Genomic DNA, 16,394 nt, shown 5'->3' on the forward strand with positions numbered 1-16,394 from the left:
GCGTTTGAGAGCAGAGTTGACGGTGGAGGAAGGGAAGCCCCTTTGTTTAAAAAAGGAAGACATCTCCTTCCTTCTGGAATGAAAAGCCTCATCCTGAGAGCAGATGCGGCGGAGACGGAGGAATTGTGAGAAGGGGATAGCATTTTTGCAAGAGACAGGGTGGGAAGAGGAATAGTCCAGGTAGCTGTGAGAGTCTGTAGGCTTATAGTAGATATCAGTAGATAAGCTGTCTCCAGAGATGGAGACAGAAAGATCAAGAATCTTTCTCTCTTTTTTTTCTTTCTTTAAATAAGGGTTAAGGGCGGGGAGGGTTAAGGGGAGGGGGGAGGGTTAATATTATTTTTCTCACTATTTTATCATCACATTTATTCTTTGTAATTTTCTAAAATTTAATAAATAAATAAATATATTTTTTTTAAAAGAAAGGGGAGGGAGGTGTTGGAAATGGACCAGGTAAGTTTGAGGGCAGGGTGAAAGTTGGAGGCAAAGTTAATGAAGTCAACGAGCTCAGCATGCGTGCAGGAGGCAGCGCCAATGCAGTCATTGATGTAGCGAAGGAAAAGAGGGGGACGGATACCTGTATCGCCTTGGAACATGGAATGTTCCACAAATGTTCCAGGCATAGCTGGGACCCATACGGGTGCCCATGGCTACACCTTTGGTTTGGAGGAAGTGGGAGCAGCCAAAAGAGAAATTATTGAGAGTAAGAACTAATTCCACTAGACGGAGGAGAGTGGTGGTAGAGGGGAACTGGTTAGGTCTGGAATCCAAAAAGAAGCGGAGAGCTTTGAGACCATCTCGGTGGGGGATGGAGGTATATAGGGACTGGACGTCCATGGTGAAAAAAAGGCGGTGAGGGCCAGGAAACTTAAAATCATTGAAAAAATTCAAAGCGTGAGAAGTGTCATGAACATAGGTGGGAAGGGATTGAACAAGGGGGATAAAACAGTATCAAGGTATGCAGAAATGAGTTCGGTGGGGCAGGAGCATGCTGACACAATCGGTCTACCTGGACAGGCAGGTTTGTAGATCTTGGATAGCAGGTAGAAACAGAAAGTTTCTGCATTGGCGCTGCCTCCTGCATGCATGCTGAGCTTGTTGACTTTAATAACTTTGTCTCCAACTTTCACCCTGCCCTCAAATTTACTTGGTCCATTTCTGACACCTCCCTCCCCTTTCTTGATCTTTCTGTCTCCATCTCTGGAGACAGCTTATCTACTGATATCTACTATAAGCCTACTGACTCTCACAGCTACCTGAGCTATTCCTCTTCCCACCCTGTCTCTTGCAAAAATGCCATCCCCTTTTCGCAATTCCTCCATCTCTGCTGCATCTGCTTTCAGGATGAGGTTTTTCATTCCAGGATGAAGTAGATGTCTTCTTTTTTAAACGAAGGGGCTTCCCTTCCTCCACCATCAACTCTGCTCTTAAACGCATTTCTCCCATTTCCCGCACATCTGCTCTCACCCCATCCGCCTGCTACCCCACTTGGGATAGGGTTCCCCTTGTCCTCACCTACCACCCCACCAACCTCCAGGTCCAATGTATAATTCTCCGCAACTTCCGCCACCTCCAACGGGATCGCACTACCAAGCACATTTTTCCCTCCCCCTCTTTCTGCTTTCCACAGGGATCGCTCCCTACACGACTCCCTTGTCCATTCGTTTCGCCCCCCCCCCATCCATTCCCACCGATCTCCCTCCCGGCACTTATCCTTGTAAACGGAACAAGTGCTACACCTGCCCTTACACTTCCTCCCTCACCACCAATCAGGGCCCCAGGCAGTCCTTCCAGGTGAGGCGACACTTCACCTGTGAGTCGGCTGGTGTGGTATACTGCATCCGGTGCTCCCGGTGCGGCCTTTTATATATTGGTGAGACCCGACGCAGACTGGGAGATCATTTTGCTGAACACCTACGTTCTGTCTGCCAGAGAAAGCAGGATCTCCCAGTGGCCACACATTTTAATTCCACGTCCCATTCCCATTCTGATATGTCTATCCATGGCCTCCTCTACTGTCAAGATGAAGCCACACTCACGTTGGAGGAACAATACCTTATATACCGGCTGGGTAGCCTCCAACCTGATGGCATGAACATTGATTTCTCCAACTTCCGTTAATGCCCCTCCTCCCCTTCTTACCCCATCCCTGATTTATTTATCTTTTCCCCCCTCCACCCTTTTTTTCTCTCTCTGCCCATCACTCTGCCTGTTCTCCATTTCCTTCTGGTGCTCCCCTCCCCTTTCTTTCTCCCTAGGCCTCCCGTCCCATGATCCTTTCCCTGCTCCAGCTCTGTATCCCTTTTGCCAATCACCTTTCCAGCTCTTAGCTTCACCTCACCCCCTCTGGTCTTCTCGTATCGTTTCGCAATTCTCCCTCCTCCTCTGAGTTTCAAATCTCTTACCATCTTTTCCTTCAGTTAGTCCTGACGAAGGGTCTCGGCCCGAAATGTCGACAGTGCTTCTTTCTATAGATGCTGCCTGGCCTGCTGCGTTCCACCAGCATTTTGTGTGTGTTGCTTGAATTTCCAGCATCTGCAGATTTCCTTGTGTTTGCCTTTTAAACAGGTATATCACTGTGGATAGTGTTGTGGATGACCTAGCAGAGCAAAGTCACAGTGGTCAAGTCTCTGACACTGCATCTGGCTCTGTAACTCAGAAGGGAAAGAGGCAAGTTGTGGCGATGGAGATTCATTAGTTAGGGGAACAGAAAGGAGATTCTGCTGATGAGAACGAGGTTCCCAGTTAGTGCAGTATGTCACTTCCTGGTTGCCAGAGTCCAGGACATCTCAGATCGAGTCCTCAATGTTCTTAAGTAGGACGGTAAGCAGCCAGAGGTTGTGGTCCATGTAGGTACCAATGCCTTGGGAAGGAAGAGTGACAAGGTTCTGCAAAGTTAGTTCAGGGAGTACGATGCTAAGTTAAAGCACAGGACCTCCAGGGTTGAGATCTCATGATCACTACTCGTGCCACGTGCTATTGAGGACAGAAATAGGAAGAGAGTACAATTTAACTTGCCTAAGGAGTTGGTGTAGGAGGGAGGGCATCAAATTTTAATATCACTTGGCTCTTTTCCAGGGAAGGTGGGTCCTATACAGAAGAGATGGTTTGCACCTAAACTGGAGGAGGACTAGTATCACAGCGGGAAGGTTTGCTGGTACTGCATGGAATTGGGGGGGGGGGGGGAGGGGAGGTTAACCTAAAGTTGCAGGGGGATGGGATCCATAGCCAGAACAGACAGTGGAGAGGTTATGGAGACAGATGCTATTAAGACCTCAAAGTCAGGAATCAAAAGGTTGAGTATGGCACAACTGATGTTCTGCACTGTGTATATTTCAATGCAAGAAGTATTGTAAGAAAGACAGGTCAGCTCAGGCCATGGATCAACACATGGAATTATGATACTGCAGCCTTTAGTGAGACTTGGTTGCAGGAGGGGGCAGGACTGGCATCTCAACATTCTGTGGTTCCGTTGTTTTAGACACGACAGAGTGGGAGGGATTAAAAGGAGGAGGGGTGGTGATACTAGCTGTGGAAAGAGTCACGGCAGTGCTCAGTCAGGACAGACTAGAGAACTCGTCGGGTGAGGCTTTGGGGTGGAACTGAGGAATAAGGAAGGTGTGACCACATTAATGGGGCTATATTATAGACCCACCATACAGTCCACAGGATTTAAAGGAACTAATTTGTAGAGAGATCACTGACTGTTGCAAGAAACACAAGGTTGATGTTGTAGGTGATTTTAACATGCCACATATTGACTGGGACTCCCATACTGTGAAAAGGCTAAATGGGATAGAGTTTGTCAGATGTGTTCAGGAAAGTTTCCTTAATCAGTACATAGCAATCCCAACGGGAGTGTCTGTAGTACTTGATCTCCTATTACGGAATGAGACAGGGCAGGTGACAGAAGTTTGTGTAGGAGAACACTTTGCATCTAGTGATCATAGTGTCATTATAATGCAGGTAAATATGGAAAAATATAGGTCTGGTCCACAGGTTGAGATTCTAAATTGGAGAAAGACCAGTTTTGGTGGGATCAGAAAGGAGCTAGCAAGTGTGGATTGGGACAAGGTGTTTTCTAGCAAAGGTGTACTTGGCAAGTAGCAGGCCTTCAAAAGTGAAATTTTGAGAGTACAAAGCTTCTATGAGCCAATCAGAATAAAAGGTAAAGATAACAGGTTTAGAGAACATTGGTTTTCAAGAAATATTGAGGCCCTGGTTAAGAAAAAAAGGGAGCTGCATACAAGGTATAGACAGGTAGGAACAAATGAGGTACTTGAGGAATATAAGAAATGCAAGAAAAAACTTAAGAAATAAACCAGGAGGGGTAAAAAAAAAGGCATGAGGTTTCACTAGCGGGCAAAGTGAAGGAGAATCCTAAGGGATTCTTCAGATATGTTAAGATTAAAAGAATTGAAAGGATCAAAATTGGTCCTCTGGAAGATCAGAATGGTAATCTATGCATGGAGCCAAAAGAGATGTGGAGATCTTAAATGGATTTTTTGCATCTGTATTTACTCAGGAGATGGACACTGAATCTATAAAAGTGAGGCAGATTCTTCTTACTGCCTGTTACACCACTGCATTTAGGGCAGCAGTGAAGGTCCTCCATCTCTGGTAGTGTTCAGAGCTATTCAGAGCTTCCTTCATCATATCAGTAGCTTCCCTTGAGGCAAATTAGAGTGGATGAATCTACAGGGTCTGACAGGATGTTCCCTCAGAACCTGTGGGAGGCCAAGTGCAGAAATTGCAGAGGCCCTAGCAAAGGTATTTAAATCATTCTTAGCCACAGATGAGGTACCAGAGGATTGGAGGATAGCTAATGTTATTCCACTGTTTAAGAACGGCTCTAAATTTAAACCAGGAAGTTCTAGGCTGGTGAGCCAGGCATCAGTGGAAAAATTATTGGAAGGTGTTCTAAGGGATGGATATATGAGTACTTGGATAGACACGGACTGATAAGGGAGAGCAGCATGGCTTTGTGCGTGGTAGGTTGTGTCTAACCAATCTTATAGTTTTTTTTGAGGAAGTTACCAGAAAAGTTGATGAAAGCAAGGCAGTGGATGTTGTCGGAATGGACTTTAGCCAGGCAATTGAAAAGTCCTGCTGGGAAGTTGTTAAAGTTTCAGTCCCTTCAAGATAAGGTAGTAAATTGGATTAGACATCCACTCTGCGAGAGACGCCAGAGTGGTAGCAGATGGTTGCCTTTTTGACTGGAGGCCTTTGACTAGTGAAGTGCTGCAGGGATCAGTGCTGGGTCCATTGTTGCTTGTAATCAACATCAATGATCTGGATGATAATGTGATTAACTAGATCAGCAAATATGCAGATGACACCAAGATTGGTGGTTTAGTGTACAGTGAGGATAATGATCAGAGTTTGCAGTAACAGCTGAACCAACTGGAGAATAATAAAGGGCTGAGAAATGGCAGATGGAATTTAATGCAGGCAAGTGTGAAGTGTTGCATTTTGGTAGGACCAACCAGGGTAGGTCTTACACAGTAGGACACTGAGGAGTGCGGCAGAACAAAGGGATTTAGGAATACAGGTTCATAATTCATTGAAAGCGGCAGCGTAGGTAAATAGGGTTGTAAAGAAAGCTTTTGGCACCTTGGCTTTCATAGATCAAAGTATTGAGTACAGCCAATGGGGTGTTATTTTGAAATTGTACAAGATGTTGGTGAGGTCTAATTTGGAGTATTGTGTGCAGTTTTAGTCACCAACCTACAGGAAAGATGTAAATAAGGTTGAAATAGTACAGAGAAAATTTACAAGGATGTTGCCAGGAGCGCAGGATCTGAGTTACAAGGAAATATTGAATAGGTTTGGACTTTATGCCTTGAAATGTAGAAGACTGAGGGGAGATTTGATAAAGGTATACAAAATTATGAAGGGTATTGATAGGATAAATGCAAGCAGGCTTTTTCCACTGAGGTTGGGTGGGACGATAACTAAAGGTCATGGGTTAAGTGTGAAAGGTGAAATGTTTAAGGAGAACATGAGGGAAACCTCTTTACTCAGAGGGCTGTGAGAGTGTGGAATGAGCTGCCAGTGCAAGTGATGCATGAGAGCTTGATTTCAACATTTAAGAGAAGTTTGGATAGATGTATAGATGGCAGGCATATGGAGGGCAGGTGGATGGGAGTAGGCAATTTAAATGGTTCAGCACAAACTACCTGGGCCAGAAGGCCTGTTTTTGTGCTGTACTTTTCTATGACTCTACTTGGCAGATGTTCTTGCCCCATTTGGCTGTTAACTAAAGCATAAATTACAAAATCTTCACTCACTTCACATTGGCTAAGGGGCACAATTTCACAACAAAAAAATCTTGAATACACTCAAAAAATTTAGTCTGCCTTTAAAGTAATCTGATCATCTTAATACTTCTTGAAAGTAAATTCCAGCAATATAACCTGCTCAGCTAATTGCTACAAGAATATCTTACACCAACTCACATCTACCTACTCCAAATTCTTTATTCTAAGCACATGTTTCCATTTCTTTTATGTGTCGCACACAGAAATGATTTCATCTGTAATTTCTAATGCTACTCCTTCCTCTCCACCTTTCATTCCTGTAGAGTGTAGACTTACTATATTTTGATCCTGGCCCTGAGCATTTTCCAATAATGTTTCACGATGTAACAACCTCCAAATTTACTTTGTTCTTTCTATTCTATGTGTACATTCCAAATGTTAAGTGAAAACAACAATAGAATAAATCAGACTCCATGAACTTAAAGCTGCAGCTTCACTATGATTATTAACAACTAATAATTGCATCACATGGGGGCTATTTTCTGTATTTATAAAATGTTATTGCTGAATACATTAAAATAATAATGATACGGGTTATAGCTGAAATAATTGATTTTACACCTTCTCATTCTCAGACTAAAAAAGTCACACAAGGTTGCTTGTGCTAAATGTGCAATGTCCTAGGAACTGAATGGTGCAGTGCACTTTCAAAATTCATTTCCACTGAAGAATTTAATTCAGGCAATCAATAACAAAATTCTACCTAAACAGTGTACATGTTGCCGAACAGTACATGGTGCAGTCACTCAGGCTAACGTGTGTGCGAGAGCTGCTTACTAAATTATTCACTGCAGCCTCCTCATTGATTGCCCTATGGTTATCTTAATGTAGATTTTTAAAAATTTTCATACATATCAATGCATACATAATTTACATGGAAACTTATGTGTGATGATTAATGGGTTGGACTTCCACTAAGTATAATACACATGTATTTTTATGTGAGACAAATGTTGAGTCTTTAATGCTTATTGCATCTTAGTGTGAAGTCTATTCTCTTCCATTAACTTAACATTTAATTCAGTAAACTTTGGTGGCTCAGTGAAGGAAATTTAACCATGTTGTTTTCAATTCTTTGTTATAAAGCTACATATACTAAAAACAGATTGTAGTGTCTTAACAATTACAGAATTATACACGCACAAAGAATTACAGATCAGATCAAATGTGAATTCACTAAACCAGTACTTATTTAATGTGATCTGAAAACTTGTAATTGGCAGGTGATAGGGAAAAGAAAATTAAATTTGTACCACACAGAAAACATTAGCTGACCTGAGTTGGCAAATTTGCTTAAATTTATTTTAATTGGAATACTGTAATGGGGCAACATGTTCTTTAATAAACTTGAAGAAAGAAAGTAATGTTGTGAAACATTGCCTGAAGCATTCATATTCACAAGGCTCCCTTACTGCTTTGATGAACACTCAGTTATGATTTTGGTATCCAGGACTGGTTTCCTAATTTAAAACTGAACTTATCTGATTCATGGTTATATTGAACCCTATCCCACAATCCACCTGAAGACAAGAAAGCAGATTCTAACCAGATTGTGAAAATTGCCTACTATACTTATTAACAGAAAAAAAACTGATTAATTTTGGTCACGATTTATCCTTTCCATCTCTGGTTTGGGATTAAACCGCAAACATGTTCCTTTTTGCAATTATACATTGCATCACTGAGAAGGCATTGTGCATGCCTTTTTAATTTTCTTCAGGTAAAGATAAGGATCTGAGATATAAACAAGTTGTTACATGCTCATGCAGTCAAAGCACAGGAGTAAGAGCTGGAGGGCAGAAGGGGCCTCAAAACAACTAACACTTTGAATATATCCCAAACTCCTTGTTCCATCAGTAAGGCTAAACTAATCTACTCAGTTCATGCACAATGCATCCAAGGGAAGGGGTGAAGAGCTGGAAGGAGTGCATAAGGGAGAAAACAGTAGTTTCAGGTGTCCTTGATATCACCTTCAGACACCATGAAGCCCTACTGCTTCAGATCATACTGCATACTACATCATACCTTTTGATGAACATTGCTCACCATTGTCCCTAAGATAATGAACCAATAAGCTGTCGTGTTGTAAGTCACTAGACGAAACTTAAGAATGGATATGATATAGATTATATTATAGGTACTGGATTTAAATATCTATCACCAGCTAAAGATTTGTAATACTGCCATAGACTAAGTCAGCCAAGACCAAAAGACCATGCTGTCAGGATTTCAACCCTAGTTGCAATCAAATAGGAGAAAAATCCATTCATTAGTGCTATGGCCCAGATATTATGATCCCGTTCTTTCCCTGTCTAATAACCAATTCTTAATCTACATCAATATATTACTCCCAATTCCTGTTGACCAACCTCCGATTTGGGATTGTAATCCAAAGTTTTCAAAATTCACTACAACCAGCAGTCCCCTTTGTCAGTTCTATGTGTCACAGTGTCAATGAACACCTATTGATTAAACAAACATGATTTCACTTTTATAAATCAATGCTGCCCCTCCTCAGTCCTTTTGCTCTTTTCAAGATGTTTTGTTCCTAACATTCTTCATCATTGACTCGCGTTTTCCATACTGCTTATGTTAAGTGCATCAAGCAGTAATTTCCTGCTTTCTTTATCCCTCCAACATCTCATTAAATTCTGTCATATTACGGTCACTCTTCCCAAAGGCCCTTTTCCAACAAAAATGTCAATTAATCCTGTTATTGTGATTTAAACATATTGACCTAGAAAACTTTAGAGTGCCATCAACTTGTTCTCAGCTTTATTAGCTGCAGTTGCAATCTGACCTGTCCATACAATGGTTAGTTAATTAGGGTTACAGACAGGAGATTCTGTGGCTGTGAAAGAGGTGCCACGATGGTGTGTTGCCCCCTGGGTCCTGGGGTTGATGACATCTTAACATGGCTGCAGAACATTCTCAAGGAGGAGAGTGAGTAGTTAAAGGTCGTGGTGCGCATTTGAACAATGTCACAGGAAGGAGATGGAGGTCCTGCGTAGTGAGTAGAAGCAGTTAAGAAAGAGGCTAAAAAGCAGGACGTCGAAGGTAGTAAGCTCTGAATATAACCCTGGTGCTGCATGCTACTCGGGGCAAGAATAGAAAAATAGAACAAATTAATAAGTAGCTGAGGAACTAGTGCAGGAAGGCAGCTTTTCAGATTCTTGGATCACTTGAACCACTCCTGGGGCAGGAATGACCTGTACAAGAGAGACAAGGTACAACTTACTGGAGGGCGACCAATATCCTGGCAGGGTGGTTCACCAGTATTATTCGGAAGGGTTTAAGCTCATTTGGCAGGGGAATGGGAACCAGAGCACCACATGAGAAAGTGGAAGGATTGGAAGGAAGGTAGATGTCATGACCAGTAAGGACAGGCAGGAGCAATGTAATAGACACAGTAGGATTAAAATGTGTGTATTTTCGTTATAGGAGTATTATGGGCAAGGGTAATGTAATTAGAGCATGGACCTCTGATGGTGTGGCAATAACACTTGATTCAGAGAGGGACAGAAATGGCTGCTTAACGTTCTGAAAAAGATGCCAGGATGGTGTGTTTCAAGTCTTACAAAAGATGGGGGGGGGGGGGGGGAGAGAGAATGTTGCACTATTACTCAGGAACAATATCACAGCTGCACTCAGAGAGAACATAATGGAGGACTCATCCAGTCTATATGGATAGAATCAAAAATAAGAAATGTCCAATCACTCTGAGTGGATGATAGTGCAGGCTCCTGGTAGGGGCCAAGACACTGAGGAATGGGTATGCAAGGCAGATTAGGGAAAGGAGTTAAAACAGCAGAGTGTTTGTAGTGGGTGACCTAAAATAGACAAACCTCCTTAACACAGGGGGTTTAGATGGGGCAGAATTTGTTAGATGCATCCAGGAGGGTTTCTGAAATCAATACATTGATAGCCCAACAAGACAAGGGGCCCCTAAATCTGGAATTGGGTAATGAGCCTGGCCAGGTGACAACCTTTTATTAGAAAAACAGTTTGGGAGCAGTGACAACAACTCAAATTGTAAGATAGTTATAGATAAGCATTAGCTTTGACCTTTTGGGAGAGCATTAATTTGGAGCTGAGCAAATAATGAGAGCATTAGGCAGGAAATAAGGAGAGTTGATTGGGAACTTTGGATGTCAAGAGAGGTAGTGAATTTAGTCAAGATGATAAAGGAAATGTATGCAAAATTTGGGAAGCTAAAATCAAACAGAGTCCTTAAGGGTTATAAAGAAGCTATTAAAAGAACTCAAGAGAATTAGGAAAACTGGTAAGGACCATGAAAAGTCCATGGTAAATTGGATTACAGAAAATCCCAAAGCATTCTGATTGTACATTAAGAGCAAGAGCATAAATAGGAAGTAGATAGAACCACTCAAGGATAAAGGAAGGAACATGCTTAGAAATGGAGGATGTGGATGAGGTCCTAAAAAAGTACTTTGCATCACTATTTACTAGGGAGAAGAATGTGGAGGATAGTGAGATCAATCTGCAGTGTGCTAATTTGCTGTGATATTTCTACGTCTTTTAAAATAACATTAATGTGAACAAGTCCCCAGGGCCTGATAGGATACATCCTAGGTTACTGAGAGAGGCAGGAGATGAGAACTAGGGCCTTGACCAGTATCATCATGTTCTTACAAACCACAGGTAAGCTTCTGGAGGACTGGCGAGTAGCTAAAAGTTGTTTCTTTATTCAAGAAGGGAAATAATTATAATCCTGGAAACTACGAACCAGCAAGTCTCATGTCAGTGGCAGGGAAGTTATTACAGAGAATTTGTTAGGGATAGGACTTATGAGCAATTTGAAAAGCAGAGCCAAAGTAGGGACAGCAAGCATAGCTTTGTGAGGGGCAGGTCATGTCTTGACAAAGGTGATTGATGAACGTAAAGCTGTGGATGTTGGCAAAATGCAAGGCTTTTGACAAAATCCCTCATAGGAGGCTCATCCAGAAGATTAAGATGCATGAGGTTCATGAGTGAATTAGCCATTTGGATTCAGAAATGGCTTGCTCATCAAAGACAGGGAAAGGGTCTATGGGACTTACTCTAGCTGGAGTGCTATGACTAGTTCTGTTCTGTAGGTAATTTTTCTAAGACCTCTGCTGTTCGTGATAAATATACGGTAAATGACTTGGATGAAACTGTAAAAGGGCGAGTTAGTATGTTAATAGATGATACAAAGATTGGTGATGGTGTTGCTAGTGTTGAGGATTGTTACAGGATAGGTGGAATATGGATCAGTTGTAGATATTTGGCAGAGGTACGGAAGGAGTTTAATCCTGGACAAACATGAAGTGTTGCACTTTGGGAGATACATGTGAAGAGACAGTGTTGATGTGCAGAATGATCTTCAGGGCCAAGTCTATAGTTCCCTGAAAATGGCTACACAGGTTGACCAAATGGTAATGATGGCACATGGCATGCTTGCCTTTATTAATCAAGGAACTGAGTTCAATAATTCAGAAATTATGTTGCAACTTTATAAAACTCTCCTTTGGCACATCTGGAGCATTGCGTTTATTTCTGGTCATCCCATTATAGGAAGGATGTTGAGGCTTTGGAGAGGGTTCACAAAAGGTTTACCAGGATGCTGCCCAGTTTAGAAGGCATTGAATTGATTTGACTTTATTACTTACATCCTTCATGTACATGAGGAGTAAAAATCTTTTAAGTTACATCTCCATTTAAATGTGCAATGTACTATTTATAGTAATTTATAATAAATAGTATGTACAACAGGATAGTCAATATAACATAGAAATACACTGTACTATAAGGAGAAGTTGGGCCAACATGGGTTGTCCTCTATGGAACTGGAGAGGCTGAGAGGCGATCTGTGAGAGGTAAGATTATGAGAGGTATAGACAGAACCGACAGCCAGCATCATTTTCCAGGTTTGAAATGTGTAATACCAAAAGGCATTTATTTAAGGTGAGGGGGTTGATTTCAAAGGAGATGTGCAGAGCAAGTTTTCTTTTTACAGAGTGTGGTGAATGCCTGGAATGTGCTGCTAGGGGTGGTGGGTAGATACAAATACTACAGAAGCTGTCAAAGATCCGTATTACCCTTCTTACAGGCAACTCTGATTACTTGTTTTAAGCCTAGGTGAACATTGCAGCTACAGTTTAGTGGCCTATAAATAAATAATAATTTATTCCAGATACTAATTCTATATGATTGCCAAACGAGGTTAACATTCCCATCTGTACTGATCACTTCTCTTACTTTCAGCACTGCTGCATCTCCTTTTCAGACAGACATACTTTATTGATCCCAAGGGAAATTGGGTTTCATTACAGTCATACCAACCAAGGATAGTGTAGAAATATAGCAATATAAAACCATAAATAATAATAAGTAAATTATTCCAAGTGGAAATAAGTCCAGGACCAGCCTATTGGCTTAGGGTGTCTGACACTCCGAGGGAGGAGTTGTAAAGTTTGTTGGCCACAGGCAGGAATGACTTCCTATGACGCTCAGTGTTACATCTCGGTGGAATGGGTCTCTGGCTGAACGTACTCCTGTGCCTAACCAGTACATTATGGAGTAGATGGGAGACATTGTCCAAGATGGCATGCAACTTGGACAGCATCCTCTTTTCAGACACCACCGTCAGAGAGTCCAGTTCCACCCCCACAACATCACTGGCCTTACGAATGAGTTTGTTGATTCTGTTAGTGTCTGCTACCCTCAGGCTGTTGCCCCAGCACACAACAGCAAACATGATAGCACTGGCCACCACAGACTTGTAGAACATCCTCTGCATCGACCGGCAGATGTTAAAGGACCTCAGTCTCCTCAGAAAGTAGAGACGGCTCCGACCCTTCTTGTAGACAGCCTCAGTGTTCTTTGACCAGTCCAGTTTATTGTCAATTCGTATCCCCAGGTATTGGTAATCCTCCACCATGTCCACACCGACCCCTTGGATGGAAACAGGGGTCACCGGTGCCTTAGCCCTCCTCAGGTCCACCACCAGCTCCTTAGTCTTTTTCACATTAAACTGCAGATGATTCTGTTCACACCATGTGACAAAGTTTCCCACCGTAACCCTGTACTCAGCCTCATCTCCCTTGCTGATGCATCCAACTATGGCAGAGTCATCAGAAAACTTCTGAAGATGGCAAGACTCTGTGCAGTAGTTGAAGTCTGAGGTGTAGATGGTGAAGAGAAAGGGAGACAGGACAGTCCCCTGTGGAGCCCCAGTGCTGCTGACCACTCTGTCTGACACACAGTGTTGCAAGCACACGTACTGTGGTCTGCCAGTCAGGTAATCAATAATCCATGGCACCAGGGAAGCATCCACCTGCATCACTGTCAGTTTCTCACCCAGCAGAGCAGGGCGGATGGTGTTGAACACACTGGAGAAGTCAAAAAAACATGACCCTCACAGTGTTCGCCGGCTTGTCCAGGTGGGCGTATACATGGTTCAGCAGGTAGACGATGGCATCCTCAACCCTTAGTTGGGGCTGATAGGCGAACTGGAGGGGGTCTAAGTGTGGCCTAACCATAGGCCAGAGCTGCTCTAGAACAAGTCTCTCCAGGGTCTTCATGATGTGGGAGGTCAATGCCACCGGTCTGTAGTCATTGGAGCCACTGGAGCACGGCGTCTTCGGTACAGGGACGAGGCAGGACGTCTTCCACAGCACAGGAACCCTCTGGAGACCCAGGCTCAGGTAGAAGACATGGTGAAGTACTTCACATAGCTGGGGGGCACAGGCTTTGAGCACCCTGGGGCTGACACCATCTGGGCCTGCAGCCTTTTGCTCATCCTTGCGCATCAAGCATCACAAACACCTAGCTTGCAGGTTTCTTCACTCTGAAAGCATAGGTTCATTATGACAATAACTCATACCTATTTACTTCAATCTGTGCAATTAATTCATTTATCTTGCTCCTAACATTATTTATTTAAATAAGTTTGATTTCACCTGTGCTTTGCTTTACCTTTTCCCCAATTTCCATTTGCAGTTTTGATTCTCTCCTTTCAGATTACGACCCTCCTTCCAAACTAGTTTAAACACACTCCAAACACTGGAAAAACAAATGAACTTACAGCTCACTTTGAGCATAGGAATTGCAGTACATTGATCAGCCGCCACAGAGTTGTACAAACTGTAGTCTGTAATGTCATGGACTAGCGTATTCTTCATCCCTTTCCATTAAACCTGTTAATGAACCCCAAAATATGTATTGTGCAAAAGTAAACTCCAGAAGTATACCTGACAGCCCAGTAGATGAGATAGCAAGATTGTGATGCTTCAATACAAATCCATTTGAAAAATAGTCAGTGAATTTAGCATTCTGTAGAGAGTTTACTATTTCCCACAATGATTGGGTCAAAGATCCATTGTACAGAAAAATTAAATGGATTAAGAAACTAACAAGACTTAAAGACTCCATGAACATCTTTACCTTTTACAAAAACAGAGCCTAGTTCTTGGGTGTAAATGCTAAGACAGGGACATCTGCAACCACTTTCAGTCAATTGAACTAAGTAAGCAATTCTTCTCAATCTCAAAGGAGTTCCAGTATCAGTGATGGCAGTGATTGCTCTTCAGTCATTTCTATTCATACCAGGGACATCGAAGAACAGCTGAGCATACTTACTTTTTTAAGCAAAGGCTATGGACGAACAAAACTTCTCAACTTCAGTATTAAAGAATCACTTGCACACTGTTTTGCCCTTAGCTACGCCATACCAATACAATTGATTCCGTACGGACACTTACTCAGCAAATTGAAAAGTCTGCCAAGCATATCCTGTTCACAAATTCAAACTACCCAATTATTGTCTGTCTGCCATCTCTTAATCATTAACAAAGTCCAAGAGTGCTATCAAGCAACACTTGATCTGAAATAATCCATTCCCAGAGGTAAAAGAAGAATGGCTGTTTTTATGTTCCAGAAAAAAAATTAGCTCTCGTAAAACTGTGAAAGACCTGCTACTGGTTGAAAACGTGCATGACAAAATGGTTAGAGATAAATTATCGCAGAACCAGAACATTACTGATAGAATATCTCAGAACAACATGTCATTACCCCATTTATTTAAAACAGATGTTTATAATAAAACAAAACTCTGCATTTTTCTCGGTTCTCCTCTTCATTCCATTTTATTTGTGTTATAAAGTTTAAGTTGTATTTTCAATATTTCCTTTGCACTTGAACTTCCGATACAAAGAAACCTTTCTCTTACCCAGTGCCTCACAATCAAAATTCACTTCCAGCTGAAAGAAGTACCGTAGGTCTTATCCCAACATGAGTTCTTTTAACAGAGGATTGCCATTGCACACCAGCTGCACAGCCTCTTCACAGAATGAAGTCTTGGTTCGTTGGTGAGAAGGTCCAAGATAATTGGCAGCCAGGCTTTTCTATTTAAACTCAGTACACATAAATACCAGTAATTACTAAACTTAAACATACTCCATTAACTCGAAATGAATATCTACCAACTAACCTCAACTCTGTTTTAGTCTGGAGCTTGATAGTACTAAGGCCTGTAATCATGCTATATCTCCAAATTTAAAAGAAGTGTGTTACACATAAGATGTACGATGGTAATATACATAGTGGTTGTGCGGGGCTTAAGTCACATTATAAGTCTCAGACGCTTATAATGTTTATCCTAGTTTTCAAACCTCAGATTTTGTTTTCTTTTTCCTGTAAACTTGCCCCAGTCTATGCTCTTGGCAACAAACTATCAAATTTTTGGCAAAATTAGCTTCCGTGTTGAAATAAAAGGCTTGTAATGAAATATTATTCACTGTTTGCACCCTAAGATCTTTATTGGAATCTGGGCAGAAAGTATTAGATTCTTTTTCAATAGACTCCCGCCTGAAATTAATTTCTGCAGCCCCAAGCATGTTTTTTTTTAAAAATTGGGCATAGAACTTGCACTATACCTTCCATTATTTTAATTGACATTAAACAGGCAGCTGGACATCAAAACATCACGTCTCGGATGTTCTTAGCCAGTCTCTGCGAACGAGGATATAGAGTTAACATTTCAGTTCGACCTTGATTATCGAAAGTGCGCATCGCAACTCTTTTGATAGGGCG

At 41.9% G+C, this 16,394-nt stretch overlaps 1 long non-coding RNA gene across 1 annotated transcript in view; it reads right to left on the reverse strand.

Annotated features, from left to right (window-relative positions):
- Nucleotides 1-15,683, reverse strand: part of LOC140739613 (uncharacterized) — a 116,498-nt gene extending 100,815 nt beyond the window's left edge. Inside the window, exon 1 of the long non-coding RNA XR_012101690.1 lies at nucleotides 15,532-15,683. This is a non-coding gene — a long non-coding RNA (uncharacterized lncRNA). The remainder of the gene's footprint in view (nucleotides 1-15,531) is intronic.
- Between the last annotated feature and the right edge of the window lie 711 nt (nucleotides 15,684-16,394).

The sequence above is a fragment of the Hemitrygon akajei genome, chromosome 15 (assembly GCF_048418815.1).
Source record: "Hemitrygon akajei chromosome 15, sHemAka1.3, whole genome shotgun sequence".
In the NCBI taxonomy this organism is placed as follows: Eukaryota; Metazoa; Chordata; class Chondrichthyes; order Myliobatiformes; family Dasyatidae; genus Hemitrygon; species Hemitrygon akajei.